We start from the raw sequence: 20,059 nt of genomic DNA on the forward strand, positions 1-20,059 counted from the left end.
AACCCTGTGAGAGAGCCCAGCCTAGATCACCAGAGCTACCCACTTGACCTGCACGTGAACAGAGGTACAAAGTGAGCCTAGCTAAGACCAGAAAACTATCCAGCTGAATGTAGATTTTTGAGAAATAATATATACTTACTGTTTTAAGCCACTAACTTCTTCTTCTTCTTCTTTTTTATTTTTATTTTTTTGATAAGGTAGGTGGGCAGGGTGTAGCTAAATGATATAAAGGGAGAAAGAAAGACCTCATGCATATTTTTTGAGTGAAAAAAGCTATGCTTGAAATACTGGAAATAAGAAACTTGACTGATAAAGTATGCTATACAACAAGTTAGCCTATACTTTTCATACATATGCTTACAAGTCATAGGTTAAGAGGACATGCAGGAAGGACTATTTCCTCCATGTCATTCATAAATTGGATAAAACATTTTTTCTTCTTCTAATTCTGCTATTCTAGTCCTTGCATCAAATCCAATGAACATACCTTGGCTGACTTTATAACAGCCTACTTCCTCTGTAGGATCAGACTTAACACATATAATGACATAAAGTGCTATACACAAACAGTGTTACCATACTCCCAAGCCTAGAAAGAGGGGAAAAAAAGAATAACTTTTAAAGTGCAGCTGAAGAATTTAAATTTTATCAAAGCCAAATTGGAATATGGAAAAGAATTTTTAAAATTCTAAATTTAGGTGCAATGGTTTTATGTGCTTAGAATCTGGCAAACCAGTTTCTTCTCTGCCCTACTTTAGAAAGGTTGAATATGAGAGGGGAAGGAAGTTTTGTTTCATTATAGATGAACAACTTATGTCCCTAATAATACATGTATGTTTATATCATCCAAATTTCAAGAAGAAGGGTTAAATTTATAATTTTTAAGAGCATCTATTTTTACATTAAGATACATTTCTTTCTTTGAAAGACTAAACATGCAATTTTTTTTACATAAAAATAATCAATTTCCTAATGTTGGAAGTTGTCCTTTACAGAACACAAACTTTGTATCCTTGGGATAATAATGATACCATGAGGAAAGTTAAGTTTGTGAGTATTATGACATAATAAAAGTAAGAATAATGCAATATAAGGGGAGTAGTTTAATAAGGGAATAAACATTAAGAATTTGTAATGGGTATTTTTATGTTTCTTTGAAATTATATTTTAATGATGACTTTATACGAATACAAGTAAACTGCTATCAAATGCCTTCCTTGTTGCTATACACATATTAGGTGGTTAAGCCTATTGTCAACTAAATCTCAATTCATCACTGGGCATATGGAACATGAGGTTAGGAAGGAATTTATAACCTAGTATGAGTGACTATGTGTTTTCTGGTTCTATTTTTTGAGCCCAAGCCTTCTGGAGGAGAAGGTTAAGATAGAAGTAGAAGGAAATTATTAGATTTGTTTAATTACTTTTTTTAAATTCATATTTCCTCTAGAACATTCAGGAAAAGATACTTGGTCTGGGACTCAGATGACTGCTACAGATATTTGTTTAAATCATAAAGAATGTAAGCTTGCTCTAAAAGGTAACAGAAAATGTGAAGATAAAGGAACTACAAAGAGCTCCGGTGTTTTACAGGGATAGGAGGAGGAGGACCCAAAAGAGGTGACTAAGAACATAACAAGGATGGACTTATCAAAGGAAGTGAATACCAGAAAGACTGATAAGATTTGAGACAAGTCCATAGGATGTGACAACTAGGACACTATTATAAGGACACTAGAGGCCCAGTGCATGAATTTGTGTACCGGTGGGCTCCCTTGGCCTGGCCTGCGGGATCAGGCTGAAACTGGCTCTCCAACATCCCCTGAGAGTCCCAGATTGCGAGAGGGCACAGGCCAGGCCAAGGGATCCCACCAGTGCACAATCGGGGCCAGGGAGGGACGCGGGAGGTTGGCCAGCCAGGGAGGAACCACAGGAGGGCTCCAGGGTGTGTCTGGCCCATCTGGCTCAGTCCCTATCGACTGGACCCCAGCAGCAAGCTAACCTACTCGTCGGAGTGTCTGCCCCCGGTTGTCAGTGCACATCATAGCGAGCGGTTGAGTGGCCTTAGCATATCATTAGCATATTACGCTTTGATTGGTTGAACAGCTGATCAGATGACTGGACACTTAGCATATTAGGCTTTTATTAAATGGATTAGCAAGAATAGTTCTGGTGTGATGGTAGGGGTGGTAGTCAATTTTCAGAGATCTCAATTGTGAATATTGTTGAGGAAATAGTCATGGCTGTAAAAAAATTCTAGGAAGGGTTATATGGGAGGAAAGAGGAAGTATAGTGAGTCAAAATTAGTGAGGAACCAGTTGAACTGGAAAATTGATAAATCAGTTATTGGGCTTTGTCCACATTATTCTTACTACCACTATATCTATTTGTCATTCATGGCCTCATTCAAAACATTGGTAGAAATGTCCATCAGAACAGAGACAGTAAAAGAATTCCTGAAATATGCCACTGAAGTCCTCTTTCCAGAGTTTTCCCATCACTAATTAAAACACCTTTATCTCGTTTCAACACCATTTTTACTCTGTGAGATTTTCTGGATCCAACTGGATGGCATATAATAGACCCATATGTATATTTCCTTTGTCCTCTATTTAAACTTCCCCACCCTATCCTCATGGGCTTCTTCACAGTTACAGAACTCCCTGGTATTCTTTCTATTTGCTCTTCCCCATTCACCTCACCCTCCCATCTTGATCTTTTAACTAAGAATAATTGTCTTCCTACTGTCCACTTTTGGCCTTGTTTCATTAAAGTTCAGTTCTCTTTGGAGGACTCATTTACTTCCCTGGTTTAAAATCTCAAGGTAACTAAGTTTATTTTATATACAAGATATATATGTGGCTGCAGATTTTGTTTTTTCACCATTATTTGTCTATTTTCTGGTGAATTATGCCACCTTCACCACCAAGAATCCTTGTTCTCTTTCAGTCAACAAAGGTCATAGTATATACAGAGATTATATTTTCAAATTTTTCTCTTTTCAATCCTCAGATTAGAATTTCTCATCTCTCTCTCTCTCTCTCTCTCTCTCTCTCTCTCTCTCTCTAGCTCTCTCTCGCTCTCTTTTTCTCTTAAAAATATGTCCTGAGTTGTTAGAGCTATAGTTGTTAATTCTGATTATTTTGCTTAGTTATAAAAATTAGTTATATTTCTGGCAAGCAATAAGACATGGAATAGGAGGGACAACAGGATGGAACCTGGGAGCAGGTCTAAGAGCGAGAAGTGGACCCCCGGCTGGTTTGGCTCAGTGATTGAGCTTCGACTTATAAACCAGGAGGTCACCATTGGATCCCCAGTCAGGGCACATGCCCCGGTTGTAGGCTCAATCCCCAGGAGGGGACATGCAGGCGATCAATGATTTGCTCTCATCATTGATGTTTCTCTCTCTCTCTTCCTCTCTGAAATCAATAAAAATATATTTAAAAAAATAAATAAATAAAATAAAGAGCAAGAAGTGGGAAAGAACCAATGTATGACATTTCTTCACTCTTTTGGCCCCTGTACATAGCCTCTGAAACAATCTTTCTACAACTAGTTTATCAAGTTTAAGTCATCAAAAAACAAGCCTTGCCTAGTCATTTTTGAGTCCTTCTACTTACCTTATTTTCAAAATTGGCTTCTCCATACTTTTCATGGAAATATTCTAATTTTACTAAAGGATTACACTAGATTCTGTCATATTCTGGCTTATTTGGTTTTGTGTGTTTTTATCAGTGACATTTAAAGATTTATTTTTATTATTACTTTTCTTTGCCTTTCTATACAATTGGATTGTCAAATATTTTTTCTGAATATCTGAAAAAAATGTTTTTATTCATTACATATTTGACAAAGTCGGTAAATCTTTACACACCTTGGAGTTAGTCCTTGAACCCCCATGAATCCCCAGACTCTCACTTGTTCGATTTCTGAAATCTTAAATCAGATTAGTTTTATTGAGCACTGAAGTGAATGATATTTTCACAGAAGCTTCTGAGACATATAATTGTGTCTGAATTAAACTGGGAAAGTTGTCTGTATTGACTGAAAGAAGAAACTTGGAAAAGGCTAAAGTTTGGAAAGACTTCTGAATAATTAAGAAGAACGACTGATAAGCTAAGTACCATATTTGTAGTTGTACAGTCTATAGAGACTGAGAGTGGGAAACAGATGGAAGTTGAGGTATAGACTCAATATCGCTGGGAATGTCAGATCAGAAATTATTTTTGGAAGTGCAAGAGCTTTGTGTGTGGGAGGAGCTGAAAGGTGGGACGCAGAGCCTGGGTGGTGCTAGACAAAGGATGGAAAACCAAGTCTCAGGTAGTAAACAGGGCTCATCTGCTTTGGGGAGAGCTGTCTGATATTTCTCTTCGTACTGATTACACATATTTCCAAGTCCCAAAGCTTTTGAATTTTTAACTGTGAGTGCAAACCTGGATGATTTATAACTATTTTACAGCAAGAGCAGAGGGTTTTGTATGATTTCCTTCACTTATGCTTTTCCTCCCTTCCACTCTGGTCTTCTGGAGGTATCGCCTTTATCTAGATTTAATTCTCATGTGATTTTTTAGCTTCCAGAGATCACAAAGTAGATGGAACAGCTACAAGGGTAGGGCAAAATAATGAAAGGATTTACCCGATTTAAGGACTAGAGGAAGCGCTTGAACGCAGGAAAGCCGCTGTGTGCGCCTGCTTGACAGGACTTGCCGCGCTCATTCAATCTGGGGGAGGAACAAAGGGCTGGCAGGTGAAAGAGAGCAGCAAACACTGTCAGGCCAGGTGTTCAGCATTAAAACTCCGCTGTTCCAGGGATCCCAGATGGCTTGAAAGAGAGGTGCGAATGAAATGACCCAGAGAAGCCAGGCGATGGGAGAGGAAGGCAATAAGCTACACATAGGGTCCTCTCAATGAGAGGCATTTCAATTGCTTGGCAGTTATTTGAGCGATAATGAATCTTTGAATCATTCTTGAATAGTGGGTAGGTCTATTTATTTTTGAAGAAGTATTGTCTAGCCTCTTTTGTCCTCAGCTTTCCCCAACCCCCTCTCAATTGTTTTCATTCTAAAGGAGCATGAATATATTTTAGGACTTTTAAAATCAGAATGAAAAGCAGGAATTTTTAATTAAATATATGCTACATAATCATGTGTGTTGTCAAGATATAAGCATCTAATATACTAAAAATAAGTTGTCCATATTTAAATAGTTTATATAATCTATATATTGTATACTAGGTATAGTATATATAAAATGTGTATTGATGGGCCACATTTGTTTTATAGTGGAAAACTGGTGGGGTATTTTTTTTTTTTTTTTGGAGATGTCAATATTCTAAATAATAACATCTACTATGTGTCTGTATCAGTAGCAAACATTTTATTGCATATGAATTTTTATTTTTCTTAACAATCTTCTCCATGATTTTCATAGTACTATAAAATAATTGTGTGTACATTTTTGTATAACGATAGAAATATGTGAATTTAAAAAAATAATATGAATTCTTTAAGAATAGTACTTATTGTTCCAAGTGGTATTTTCTTTTATCTTTTCTTTTTCTTTTTTTATTGTCTAAAGTTTTACATATGTCTCCTTTTCCCCCGATTGACCATTCCCCCCGCCCAGCCATTCCCACCCCCAAGGGGAAGCCCCCATTAAGTGGTATTTTCTTATTCTGACATTCTTTTAAAATTTTGATTTAGATATATGATTGATAAATTTATTTAGAGATTTACTCTTTAAAAACATTGAACTATTTTTTAGAATAGTCAGTGGCAAGATAAAAACACAGGCATAAATTAGCTCTAAAAATGCCAGTAACTTAACAAATGCTAATAACTGGTAAAAGTTTCCCATATCTATTTACTTTGTGTATTTGATAAGCTGAAGGATAGGTTTACAATCTTGAAACATACACAGGTATTTTCACTAAATATAAAATATTGACACGGTAAAAGAAAGGGAAGGTCATATATCCCAATAAAGTTAAGATGAATATGTGATTCAGTATTTATTTTATGGTCAGAAATTATCACAAAGTACTAAACTTATTTCAAATGATTGATAGGAAAAATTCCCCATGGGTATCTTGCCTTTCTGCACCTCTTGGGAGAGAGGTACCAACTGCTTTTTGTTCTAGACTGAATTTTAAGGCTTTTTGTACAGCAAGCACTATTGGAAGATAGAGATAGTGTCTTTCTTCAGAGTAGAGGGCAGGCATATCTGCCCATTACAAAGAATTCGAGATCTTGAAGTTCAGAGCTCTGTAATGAAACCTACCAGGTGTGAAATTGTCACTTAGCCCCCTCAGCATTATTCTGTGGAAAATGGAGCTTGGGGAACCAGCAGGAGAAAATGCTACTCCTCCTGCTAATGCTACTGCTGTGAGTAATAAAAGTCTTTTTATCTCTGATCAGGAATCTCAGGAATCTGGGACAATATTCATTAAAATATGGCAAACTAGCTTGTTAGTTGAAGAGTAGGGTGGAATCCCAGATCCTTCAAAGTCCTGACAGAGTCATTAGGAAAAGAATCAAGTAAAGTACCCTGAGAGTAAAGACACCCTTCAGACTACTTAATCATAATATGTACCTTACAGTAGTCAAAGAGCCTATGTATCCACTTTCATGTAATACAAAACTTACATACGTGTTATAATATAATGTTCTATTTTTTAATAATTTAAAAGTTCTAAAATGTATATATTATATATATATTCTAATTTTTAGCAAAGCTAAACAAGTAAATATACAAATCTGCTGAAATGCATAATTTAGGGGTTTATATTATAACTAGAGGCCCAGTGCATGAAATTCATGCACAGGTAGGGTCCCTAGGCCTGGCCAGCGATCAGGCCTGATCTGCAGGGCGACTGCCTCCATCTGTGGAGCTACTGGCGGGGGCGATCGGCGGTCCCCCACTGGCACCCCCCTTGTCTGGCCTGGTGCCGTCCACTTGCCAGTGCTGCCCCCCACCACTGCCACAGGTCGCCTCCTTCTGTGGGGCAACCAGCAGGGCAATCAGAGGCCCCCCGCTGGCACCCGCCTTGGTTGGCCTGGTGCCACCCGCTCGCTGGCCCCACCCCCTGCCATCACTGGTAGGGGCCTGCAGACTGGGGCAGCTCCTGCGTTGAGCATCTGCCCCCTGGTGGTCAGTGTGTGTCACAGTGACCAGTTTTTCTGCCAGTTGTTCCGCCGTTTGGTCTATTTGCATATTAGGGTTTTATTATATAGGATATTAGAGGCCCGATGCATGAAAATTCATGCAAGAGTAGGCCTTCCTTCCCCCCAGCAGCTGGCACCAGCTTTTCTCCAGCACCCAGGAGCCACCTGCAGGCACCAGGGACCCTGGCAGTCTTCACCGGGTGGCTTACAGTCACTTGGGACCCAGGCTGGCTTCCCTCCGGTCTAGGCTTCGTCAGGAAGATCATCCAGAATGACGTGGGAAGACGTCCAGTCTAATTAGCATATTACCCTTTTATTATTATAGACTAGAGGCCAAGTGCACGACATTCATGCACTGGGGCAGGAGTGGGGGGGGGTTCCCTCAGCCTGACTGACCTGTACCCTCTCACAGTCCGGGACCCCTCAGGGGATGTCCGCCTGCCGCAGAGGCAGGAGAGGCTCCCGCTACCTCTGTTGTGCTCGCCAGCCATGAGCCCGGCTTCTGAGCAGCGCTTCCTGTGGGAGCGTACTGACCACCAGGGGGCAGCTCCTGCATTGAGCATCTGCCCCCTCATGGTCAGTGTGCATCATAGCGAACGGTCGTTCCACATTTCAGTCGATTTGCATATTAGGATTTTATTATATAGGATAATATTTGAAATATATTGTATTTAAAGGATGAAGAACCTACTTCATATCAGTTGGCAATTCAAAACATGTGAGTTATAATTTAGAATATTACAGCACTTTCAAGAAGTGATACCAAGTTACCTAATAAATAGAGTATGTTAGCCTGCTCTCTTTCAATGAACACCTCTTCCCTTTATTTCCTAGGTCATTGTTCATTTCTCACACTAGTTGTTATTGTTTTTTCTTCCATACTTATCAATACATGCTCAAGTTTGTTTGTTTTTTCCTTGAGGAAAAAAATATGTTTGTTTTTTCCTGGAAATTTTATATTTTAAATGGACCTTCTGAAGAAATTAAAAAAAAAAATCCTAAAGGCCTGTTTAACGAAACCAGGATGGTGGAATTCCAGGTGGATAAAATAAAACTTTTCAGTATATATTGGGACTGACACCAGTCCTTACTTCAGTCTACAGAGGATGTTCCTCTGACTGTTGGGCTCATAATTTCATAAATTATGTAAAATATTAACATAGGCATAAACATCAGTGTGTGGAATCAGAAAACCCAGTTACAAACCTTACTCCAAGACTTGGTAATTGTTTAAACTGGCACAATCACTGAATTGTTCAGAGCTTCTTTTTCCTGATTTCATAAAATAGGGAAACAATAACCAAACTTCCCTCTCACAGTTGTGATGAGGATTAAATTACATGATGTGCTTGAATATTCTTATAAATCATTGTTAGGTACATATGTGTTATAACTGAAAACATAAAATTGAGCAAATAACTCTTGGGGCAGAATTGAATGATGTATGTATCTTAATACTTATCAAGTCTCTGTAAGTTTATATCTCTACATAAGTCAGAATGTTTATCAGCATCACAATTTAATATTACTATTATTTGATATTCAGTCAGTTCTGCACTAAGAACACATTGAAAACCCTTGTTTTATGACTTAAGAGATAGATGCTAATGTCTGATTTCTCTTCAATGCTGGCTCTTGATGAAGTTGCTACAAGTTCCTAGACATAGCCTAACAAAAATTGTTTAAGTATGTGGATGGAGACAAATCCTTATAAACAGACAGACAGGGGAAAAGAAGACACCTGTGAAAAATAAAAACATGGTGAGTGAATAGTTCTGCTTCACAATTCTGAATACCAGAACATAATCTGAAATATTTAATTTTCATAGAGCAAAAATATAACCTAAGAATTCTGTGGCGAGCCAAGTAGTTAAGTATTTGTGAAGAAGACAGGAATTGCACATTTTTTTATTCTCACCCAAGCATATGTTTATTGATTTTATAGTGAAGAAGCGAGTGAGAGATAGGGAGAGAGAAAGTGAGAGAGAGAAAGAGAGAAAGATGTGAGAGAGAAACATCTATTGGTTGCCTCCCATAAGCACCCCGACAGGAGTTGGAACCCTCAAACCTAGATATGACCCCTGTCTGGGAATCAAACCCACAACCTTTTGGTATACAGGTGACAATCCAACAACCTGAGCCTTCTGTCCAGGGCAATACATTTTTAAATATGTAAGTGCTTGGGAAAAGCACCTTCTTAGCTTTACTAAAAAAATAAAATAAAAAGGAAATGTTATTATTGACAACAATAAAAGTGAATAAATTCAACTCTACAGTTAAAAATCTAAAATTCTTATTTTGAGTTAAAAAGATATTTATATGCAGAAGCAAGTTAAATGTCAAATAACAGAGAAGGCAGAATGCTTGAATAAACCAGTACAAATCTATATACTTTAATGTTATCCAGCTATAAAAATCACATTTTCAAAAATATTTAATAATACTGGCTGGAAAAATTATAAAATAATACTTAATGAAAAAAGTAGAAAACTGAAGTAAATATGGGTATTATTTAATTTCTGTTATATATATTAGATGTAAAGAAGGCAGGGAAAATATCAGGATGATGGCAGTAGTAATTGCTAGGTGCTATGATTATGCATGATTGTAAATTCCATGTTACTTTCAAGGTAATGTTTAATACCTAGCATTCTATAATGGCCATTTTTTACTTTTATAATCAGAAATTAAAGAAACACAAGAGAGTTATTGACAAATCCTGCAAAAAATAAGCATATGAAGAGTGGAACTACAAAAGAGATTGAGAAGAAAAACAGATGGAAGAGGAATTGCCAAGAAAGGGATTGATTTGAAGATGAATGAAACAATTTCAAATGCCGCGGTGAGATAAAATAAAATGAGGATGAAAAGCGTCTATTGGGAAAATCTAAGTGAAAGAAGTATAGGTGGACTTTTCAAGAGGAATCACAGGCTTTGCCAGGGTTGTTTGCCAGAGTCTTGGCTGCTGTCGTTTGAAAAGTGAATGAACGAAAAAAATCAGTCTTTTTTTTTTTTTTTTTTTTAGGAACTTGGCTTTGAAAAGGAGAAAAATTGGATTTGGGCTAGAGGGTTATGTAAAACTAAAGGTTTTTGTTTTTATTCTAAGGTATGAAAGGTTAGACAAGTATTAAATAATATCACCATGGTGGTTAAAAGTAAAGGATTTGGAATCAGATGAACCAGGTTTGAATTTGGGGAACATACACTAGATGCTATCCAATGTGACTGGGAGAAATTTTTTTCAGAGGATTGTCTCAGTCAGCTACCTTTGGAGAAATGTTAAAAACTGGCTCTTTTGTGGAATATAATGAACAACATAAACTGATGAACAAAAACAGAGACAGAGAAGCATTGATCAGACCGTCAAACCTCAGAGGGAAGGTAAGGGAGGGTGGGGGTAAGGGGGAGAGATCAACCAAAGGACTTGCATGCATGCATATAAGCCTAACCAATGGACACAGACACCAGGCGGGTGAGGGCATGAGTGGGGCGGTGGGGGGAGGGGGCAATGGGGGGATAAAGACACATATGTAATACCTTAATCAATAAAGAAAAAAATATATAATTAAAAAAAACTGGCTCTTTCCTACTTTCACATTTTAAGAAAAAATCAAACACTACATATAGGTCTAAGGCTTTAATTAGTTCTTCAATGTCTTTTTGGAATAAATTACATTTATGATACATCATTTATAATTTCCCATTGTAAATTCTTTAAAGTGGAGTTAAAATTGAAAGCCTTTAGGGAACAAAAGCTTCCTCAAACTCTTACCAATTGTTTCTGTCCACATATAATTCAACTACAATTTATAATTTAAATTTTTTAAATTCTTTAGTGTTTAAAGTATTACATATGTCTCCTTTTCCCCCCATTCAAGACTTTCAAAGCATGCAATTTAATTTCCATGGAAACAAATTGTTTCTTAAAAAGTGTCTTTCACACATACTTACTAGTAAATGGCTTACATAATCTTTATTTAAATTTAAAATGACAACAAGTGACACTAAAAAATAACTTTGGGGAGCAAACTCAACAGACTCTTGGTAAATTAAATCTGCAACTCAATTAGAGGGAACAGGAGTGCTTGAGGCTACAGGAGGGTGTCTGACCAGCAGAGAGCACTGGGTGTTGTTTTAAGGAAGAATAGAACGTTTGTTATCAGTGGTTTGGGTAAGTAGAGTGGGGATAACAGAGTCTTCTGTACAGAAACTAAAGTGAACAAACAATGGAGCAAAGTCCTGATCCTGGAAAAAAAAAAATCTATGCATTGATGTGTCTGTGATCAGAAAGTATACTTCTTATCGGAAGTTCAGTGGAGACCTAGCCAGCGTGGCTCAGTTGGTTGGAGCATTGTCCCATATACCGAAAGGTTGTGGGTTCAGTCCCCAGTTGGAACACATTTGGAAGGAAACCAATTGATGTTCTCTCTCACATCAATGTTTCTCTCTCCCTCTCTCTAAAATCAATAGGTATATCCTCAAGTGAGGATTAAAATAAAAAGAGTCCAGTAGCAAACTAATAAGATTGAAAGTAATTTTAAATCATATACCTTAGTGATATATTATCTGAAACTTTCCAAAGTATAAAATGATTTAAACAGAAAAACACTAGAACCACATTAACCATATATTGAAATAGTATTTGCAATAAATATCTATTTCACAAGAAATTAAATTTTGTGTGCAATCTTTGGCTGGAAGTTGAAGGGATATCATTTGGCATCAGTCTTTAAAGAGATAAATTGAGAACTGGGGTCTTTGGTGATTTTTATTTTTGAAAATTGATGTAGAAATTTAATTTTTTTGCTATTTTTAATTCTCATTGTAAATTTCCATGAAGCAAAATGGACAGTAGATCAAATTATATAACTTTCTACTGTGAGAGAAATCAATAGCATTTTGTTAAAATTGGTCCATTAGTGTGCTTTCTTGTTATGTGAGTAGGCAAAGAAGGGAGATGTACATCCCAGGATTCCTGTGTGCACCTCACAGGACTGACTGCTGAGGCATGAACACAAAGCAGGTCTCTGAGCCCAGACTAAGAGGTCCAGTACCAGAATAATTTCCAACACAAGTGGTAGGCCAGAGGGGAAACTAAGCCATCATTGGGGAATGAAGAGAAGCAGTAGAGAGAGTGCAACTGAAGTATTGGTTACCAAAGTGTGAATCTAGAGCAGGCAGCAGATTGCTGAGACAAAAGAGAGAGAGAGAGAGAGAGAGAGAGAGAGAGAGAGAGAGAGAGAGAGAGAGAGAGATGAGACAGATGGAGGTAGGGAGCTCAAGGGCCAGTTTTCAGTCTTATGAATGTTGAGTTTCATTACTATGTTTCTATTTTTTGTGGTCTGTATTTTCTTTTCTTTTAAATCCTCACCTGAGGATATTTTTCCGTTGATTTTCAGAGAGAATGGAAGAACGAGGGTAAGACAGAGAGAAAGGTTGATGTGAGAGAAACACATCAATTGGTTGCCCCTGACCAGGCGCAGGACGGGGAGAATCTTACAACCAAGGTACTTGCCCTTGATAGGAATCAAACCCGGGACCCTTCGGTTCCCAGGACTATGTTTTATCCACTGAGACAAACTGGCTAGGGTGGTCTGTATTTTCTTTTTCTGGGGTCATCTAACTGGGTCTGAAGGTGGAGTTTGAGCTTCTTGTTGCTTTCAGATAAAACTCACTTTCTTTTTCCTGAAGTAGCAAGTGTCAGCACATCATTTTCTCTCTCTCTCTCTCTCTCTCTCTCTCTCTCTCTCTCTCTCTCTCAAGGAAAGCAGACTGCTACATACAGTGCCTCATTTAGATTTGTCTAGAATCTTGGGATCTTGGAAGCTCGATTAACCTACGTTCTCCTACAAATGGACCTTGAGAAGTTCTAGCATGAGAGCGCAGCTACTCGTGTACCCTTGACTGAAGAAAGGTCCTCTCTTCTACCAGGGAAGGTCATCATCCTCTTCCACTGAGATGCATCTTCCATGGGGACCCACATGGAGTGAAGAGGGAGGAAGGGGACACTCACCTAGCCAGCCAGATCAGCTGAATCAACCCCGATGATCAATGGGGTGACAGATGTCACGGCCAGGTGGCTCTTACATCCCGCACATCATTTTGTACCCCTCCTTTTTACTGTTATCTGAGATTCCTCAGGACATTTATCCTCAACTTTCAGCAGTTTATCTCTTAGCTTATTATTTTTCTATCCTACTTTAGAACTTTTCAATATTTTAGTAAGGATGAGATTAGGGTGAGACAAGTACCAAAATTAAGAAGACATTCATTCTCAGGGTCATGCCAGTTTCTTGTTAAAACCAGTTAACTTCAACCCATTGATAACCTCAGTGTCCTATTTTTCAACTGAAATCTTCTAGTACCTCTATTCCAATAATTTTTCAAACCCACCAACTGACTGTTTCTGCTAACTTAGTTGTCACCTATTCCCTTAATCTCTTAACTCTCTTTGTTACCCTCTTTAATTCCATGCATCAACAGCAGCATCACTCCCTTCTATATATACCCTCAACTCCCTTCCATTGTCTGACTTTCTTGTACTTGAAGAAAAACCACAAACCCAAGCCCTGGCCAGGTAGCTCAGTTGGTTGGAGCATCATCCAGATAAGCCAATGTTGCTGGTTTGATCTCACCTCAGGGCACATACAGGAAGGAACCATGAATGCCTGGGTAGGTGGAACAACAAACTGGATGTTTCTCTCTCTCTCTCTCTCTCTCTCTCTCTCTCTCTCTCTCTCTCTCTCTCTTCTCTCTCTCTCTCTCATCAATAAAATAAAATAAAATAATTAATTAAAAAAACAGAGACCCAAATACATTCAAATCTCTGCCTATTTTACACTTGCACTCATGTAGCTAATCATAGTTGGAGAAAAGCATACAATCATGCTCAATACTTTGCATTAATGGTTACTAAGCCTGAGTAGGATCTCCAGGATGTTAGGAAATCATACTGTACTACCCTAGTTTCTTTACACTGTCACCCTCCTACATGACAATTTCCTACCTTCTTCTGTCTCCTCAAACACTCAGTCCATCTGTTCCTGTCTAATACTAGTTGTTGATTTTGCTTCCTACCACATTGAGAACATTAAACATTGAGAGGGAAAAATATATTATGTATCATATAATATATTTTAATGCCATAATAATTTTTAGTTTTACAGAGGTAAATATTTTTTTAACTTAAACTACTGAAACCTATAAAAATATAAGTGCATATGTTTTGACTGTGGGTCTGGGTGATGACTTTCTAAACTCAAAATTTCTAAATTTAAAACAATGGGGGGTTGGAGGCCTGAGTAAAAACAGTGAAGAGATTGAGAAGTTTGGGTTGGTAGTTAGAAAATAGTCAAAGGGATGTAAAGCACAGCACAGGGGATATAGTCAGTGATATTGTAGTAACTATGTATGGTGCCCGGTGGGTAATGAAAATAAGGGAGGGACACTTTGTAAAGTACATGATTGTTTAACTGCTATGCTGTACACCTGAAACTAATACAAAATAATATTGAATGCAAACTATAATTGAAAAAAAAAAAGCAATAGAGAAAAATCAGAAGGAAAATAGAATAAATCACATAAACATTTAAAATTTTAAATGGCATAAAATATTACAAATATACTTTGAAGACACCCAGGGTAAATATTATTTATCATGAGTAGAGCTGCAAGAAATTAATGTCATCACTCTGTAATCATAAAATAACTGAACAGCCCTACCTGGTTTGGATAACTGAACAGCCCTACCTGGTTTGGCTCAGTGGAAAGAGCTTTGGCTTATCAAATCCCAAGTTTGATTCCGGTCCTGCAGGCTCCTCCCTGGCCCAAGCCCTGGTCAGGGTTCATGCAGGAGGCAACCAATCTATGTGTTTCTTGCACATCGATATTTCTCTCTGTCTTTTCCTCTCTCTTCTACTCTCTGTAAAAATCAATGGAAAAAATATCCTCAGGTGAGGATTGCTAGTAAATGAAATAACAGGGTACAAAAAACATAAAAATATTTATAAACTTAGAAAAAATGTTAAATTCTATTAATTTAAGAATTACAGATTTACACATTAGAACCTTCTTTCAAATTATCAAAGTAAAATAATAATAAATTTAAAATTTAAAGAATACTTATATTAAATTTAATAATACATATTAAATAATACATTTTACTAGATTAAATACAATTGAATTTAGAAGAAGAATAATTTTTAAACTAAGGTTGTAGTGAACTATAAATTCATTTTTTTCCCAATGCAATTTGAAAATATATGCTAAATTTTAAAGAAGCATTCCTATCTTTTTTTAAAAAATATATTTTATTGATTTTTTTTCAGAGAGGAAGAGAGAGGGATAGAGAGTTAGAAACATCGATGAGAGAGAAACATCGATCAGCTGCCTCCTGCACACCCCCTACTGGGGATGTGCCCACAACCAACGTACATGCCCTTGACCGGAATCAAACCTGGGACCCTTCAGTCTGCAGGCCGACACTCTATCCACTGAGCCAAACTAGCTAGGGCGCATTCCTATCTTGTTGAAATAATAATTTAATATTTGGGATTCATTTGGATTTCAAAAGAAAGTAGCAGTTTGTAAAGCATATATATGTATATGTGTAAACATATGTATATGTATGTGTGTATAGATATGTATAATCCTATCTAATAAGAGAGTATTATGCAAATTGACTATACCTCCAATACATCCACAAGCCACACCCACCAGCCAATCAGGAGCGAGTATGGAAATTAACCCAACCAATATGGCTGTGGCCACTGAGCGAGCAGGAGGCTTGAGTTTCTCTGGCAATGGAGGAAGTCAAGCTTTCTGCACACCCTGGCTGGCCCTGGACTCCACTCAAGGCCACAAAGTTTAATTATAGAAGATAAATAAATCCCAACAAAAATGGCAGCAGCCACGGAGCTGGAGAGAGCAGGAGGCTTGAGTTGCCCCCGGCGATGGAGAAAGCCAAGCTTCCACTGTCTTGGCCTGCCTTGGCCACTGCTCAAGGCTACAAAGTTTCAATTATAGAAGATAAATAAATCCCAGATACCAAGGCCTCTGCTTGGGTCGCCGGGGGGTGTGGCCAGCCTGCAAACCACCATAGGCCCCTCGCCCAGGCCACCCCTTGCCCCAAGGGAACCCCCACCCTGATCCGGGACACCCTTCAGGGCAAACCAGCTGGCCCCCACCCATGCACCAGGCCGCTATCCTATCTAATAAAAGAGTAATATGCAAATTGACCATCACTCCAACACACAAGATGGCTGCCACCATGTGGTCAAAGATGGCTGCCCCCATGTGGACACAAGATGGCCACCACAAGATGGCCAGCAGTTGGGAGGGACCAGGCCTGCAAGGGAGAGCAGTTGGGGATGATCAAGCCTGCAGGGGAGGGCAGTTAGGGGTGACCAGGCTGGCAGAGGAGGGAAGTTGGGGGCGACCAGGCCTGCAGGAAAAGGCAGTTGCGGGGGACCCAGGCCTGCAGGGGAGAGCAGTTGGGGGGGACCAAGGCTGCAGGGGAGGGCAGTTAGGGGCAAACAGGCTGGCAGGGGAGCAGTTAGGCATCAATCAGGCTGGCAGGGGAGTGGTTAGGGGGTTATCAGGCTGGCAGGCAGAAGCAGTTAGGGGCAATCAGGAAGGCAGGCAGGCAAGCAGTTGGGAGCCAGCAGTCCTGGATTGTGAGAGGGATGTCCGACTGCCCATTTAGGCCTGATCCTGGATCGGGCCTAAATGGGCAGTCGGACATCCCTCGAGGGGTCCCAGATTGGAGAGGGTGCAGGCTGGGCTGAGGGACACACACCCCCATGCACAAATTTCGTCCACCGGGCCTCTAGTACCTTTATAATAATAATTTTTCTAAAACCAAATTTTTACAAAAGTAGAAGGGGGGAAAAAAAGACAAATTTTGTGTATCCATAGCATGGAGAATCATGCAACCATTAAAAATGCTATTTTTATAAAGAGGATTTAATAACATGAGAAATTATGTAATGCTTATTTTTAAAAAGAATATAAACTTATAATGAGTATTTCTTTAATTCAGAACAAAATGTGTAGAATAAAGGAGGAAATATATAACTATAGATATACAACAGTTATATCTGAGTAGTATCACAGGATTTTGATTTTTTTAAAAAGTGTTTATATATTTTTAAGTTTCTTTAATAAGCATATTTCACTTTATAATCAGAAAAAGACTCTACTTTTTTAAATAAGGAAAATAATATAAATATATTTAGCAGAACATCATGAGCAAATCACCATACCTAGGGCATGTCCTATAAAGAGTTGAGTAATATTATATATAATTATTTTTCAGTTTTCGCAATTCTGTTGACCTAGGTTTAGTAAATACTAGTTGCCCTGTGCATGAATCCATGTGCCAGTAGCTCGCCAGTAGCTGGCTGCCGCCCTCCAGTAGCTCTCCGCCCACTGCCCCGCGCTCCTGTAGCTCCCCCCCCCCACCCCTCCCCCTACCCCCTCATAGCTTGCTGCCCTAACCCCTCCTGTAGCTCTCCGCCTGCTGCCCTGCCCTCCTGTAGCTGCCCCTGCTCCCCTCCCCCCACCCCCCATAGCTTGCTGCCCTGCCCCCTCCTCTAGCTCTCCCCCACCTGCTTGTAGCTCGCTGCCCCACCCTCCTGCTGATCCATGATCCAGTCTTTACGCAGTCAGTCATTACGCTTCATGGCATAACGACCATTTGCATATTATATCTTTATTATATAGGATATTCCATTTGCTCTTTCCTCCTAATTTACTTTACTTCTATTTCTAGACCCAGTCGCATCTTCCCTCCTTTGCTTTTCATAGGTTCACATTCATCTCTGGGAAGGGTTCCTTTACAATAACATTTACACAGATCACAAAAACATTAGACTTTAATTTCAGTTCAATTTTGCTTTTCCTTAAACCAGAGCATGACTTTTGAGATTTTGAGGCAGGGAAGAGTTAGTTTGGGGGAATTTCTATATTAACATTGCATTTGTATGTTAACATGAAATATGTCATAATCAAGTATTTAAAGATCATTGGGGAAAAGTGGTAACAGGATCTTTGTTACTGTTACTGTTGTTATATACAAATCTCAGATAAACACTCATCTTCATATGTTTAACAAGTTGCAATCATTAATTACATGAATATTATCTATCACTGGTATTAGTGTTCTGTATATATGAACAGAAATACCAACTTTTGAATTTATGTCATGGCCAATGAAACCCCAGTTTCCTAGATATGTAGAACTTAATCATCAGAAACATAAATAGCTTTACTATATTTTCCTCAAATTTTCTATTTGTTGCCAGGATGGCATGGCTCAGCGGTTGAGTGTCAACCTATGAATCAGGAGGTCAGGGTTCAATTCCTGGTCAGGGCACATGCAGAAGGCAACCAATCAATATTTCTCTCTCATCATTGATGTTTCTATTTCACTTTCCCTCTCCTTTTCTTTCTGAAATCAATAAAAATATATTTTAACAAAACCTTATATTTGTTTTATTTCTTTTCCAGTCCCATATACTTCTATACATTCTATATGCTAATCTTTGAGATAGTTCTGCATAACAAAACAGCAACATCAATAAGCTCTACACTTTATTGAGTTTAACCAACAGGAGAATATTTAATATGCTAACAACAATATGCTGGTTGTCATAAAAATTCTGCCAACATAGCATATAGCTAATATTTCAACAATTCTAAATGTGTGCATATGTAATAATTAATGCACTTTTTATACCAGATATTAATTAGGAAGCAACCCTACAACCATAGTGAAATCACCAAAAGTTCACCAGTACTTTTTAAGTAAAATATAAGCAACGTTAGTTCCTATCATCCAATTATAGATTTTAAAAACTAACTTGTATTTTACTAAAGTAGCCTCCCCTTACCTGTGACTGCACTTTCTGCAGTTTCAGTTACCCATAGTCAGCTGCGGTCTGAAAATACTAAATAGAAAAATTCCAGAAATAAACAATTCATAAGTTATAAAATGCATAAGCAGAGTGATGAAATAGCATGCTTTCCCAATCCATCCTGCCCAGGGCGTCAGTCATCGTTTTTGCCCATGGTATCCACACTGTGTATGCTCCCCTCCCGTTAGTGGCTTAGTAGCCATCTGTCAGTTTTGCGGTGCTGGTGTCCACGTAACCCTTATAGTAGCCTAATGCTATATCACAATATCTACTTCGTTCATTCACCTCACTTCATCTCATCACAGAGGCATTGTCTCACCTCACAGCATCACAGCAAGGAGGAGGCGTACAGTACAACAAGGTGTTTTGAAAGAGTCTGCATTTATGTAGCTTTCGTTGCAGTGTATTGTTATAGTTGTTCTACTTTATTATTAGTTATTGTTGTTAATTTCTTGCTGTGCCTAATTTATAAATTACATTTTATTATACATGTGTATGTATGAGATACATACAAATTTAGAATGAGAATAAACATAGCGTATATAGGTGCAGTACTATCCACAGTTTCAAGCATCCACTGGGGATCCTGGAACATATCCCCCCACAAATAAGGGAGGACTACTGTACTTTAATTGTGCTTTCTCCCATTTATCATTTCAAACAACCTATCCTGAATTGGCAGTCTCTCTCTGAAAACAACTCTTCGATCATCCATGATGTGGGAGCAGGACGGAGCAGAGGAAACCTAGGCAGAGATGCACAATTTATGACACAAGAAGGAGCCTTGAGATAAGGCAGCAAAAGAGGCTTCTAGGAGGCTTTTTAAAACAATCCCCTATACCAGGTATTACACGAGAAAACCAAGATCAGAGGCTGTAGAAGAAGATAATTATCGGTAGATAGGGTTCTCCATATTATTCTTCCCACCCTAGCACATTTTTTTATATTCCACAGCATTTTTTTTTTCCTATGCATTTTTAA

The sequence above is a fragment of the Eptesicus fuscus genome, chromosome 2 (genome assembly GCF_027574615.1).
Source record: "Eptesicus fuscus isolate TK198812 chromosome 2, DD_ASM_mEF_20220401, whole genome shotgun sequence".
Taxonomy (NCBI): Eukaryota; Metazoa; Chordata; class Mammalia; order Chiroptera; family Vespertilionidae; genus Eptesicus; species Eptesicus fuscus.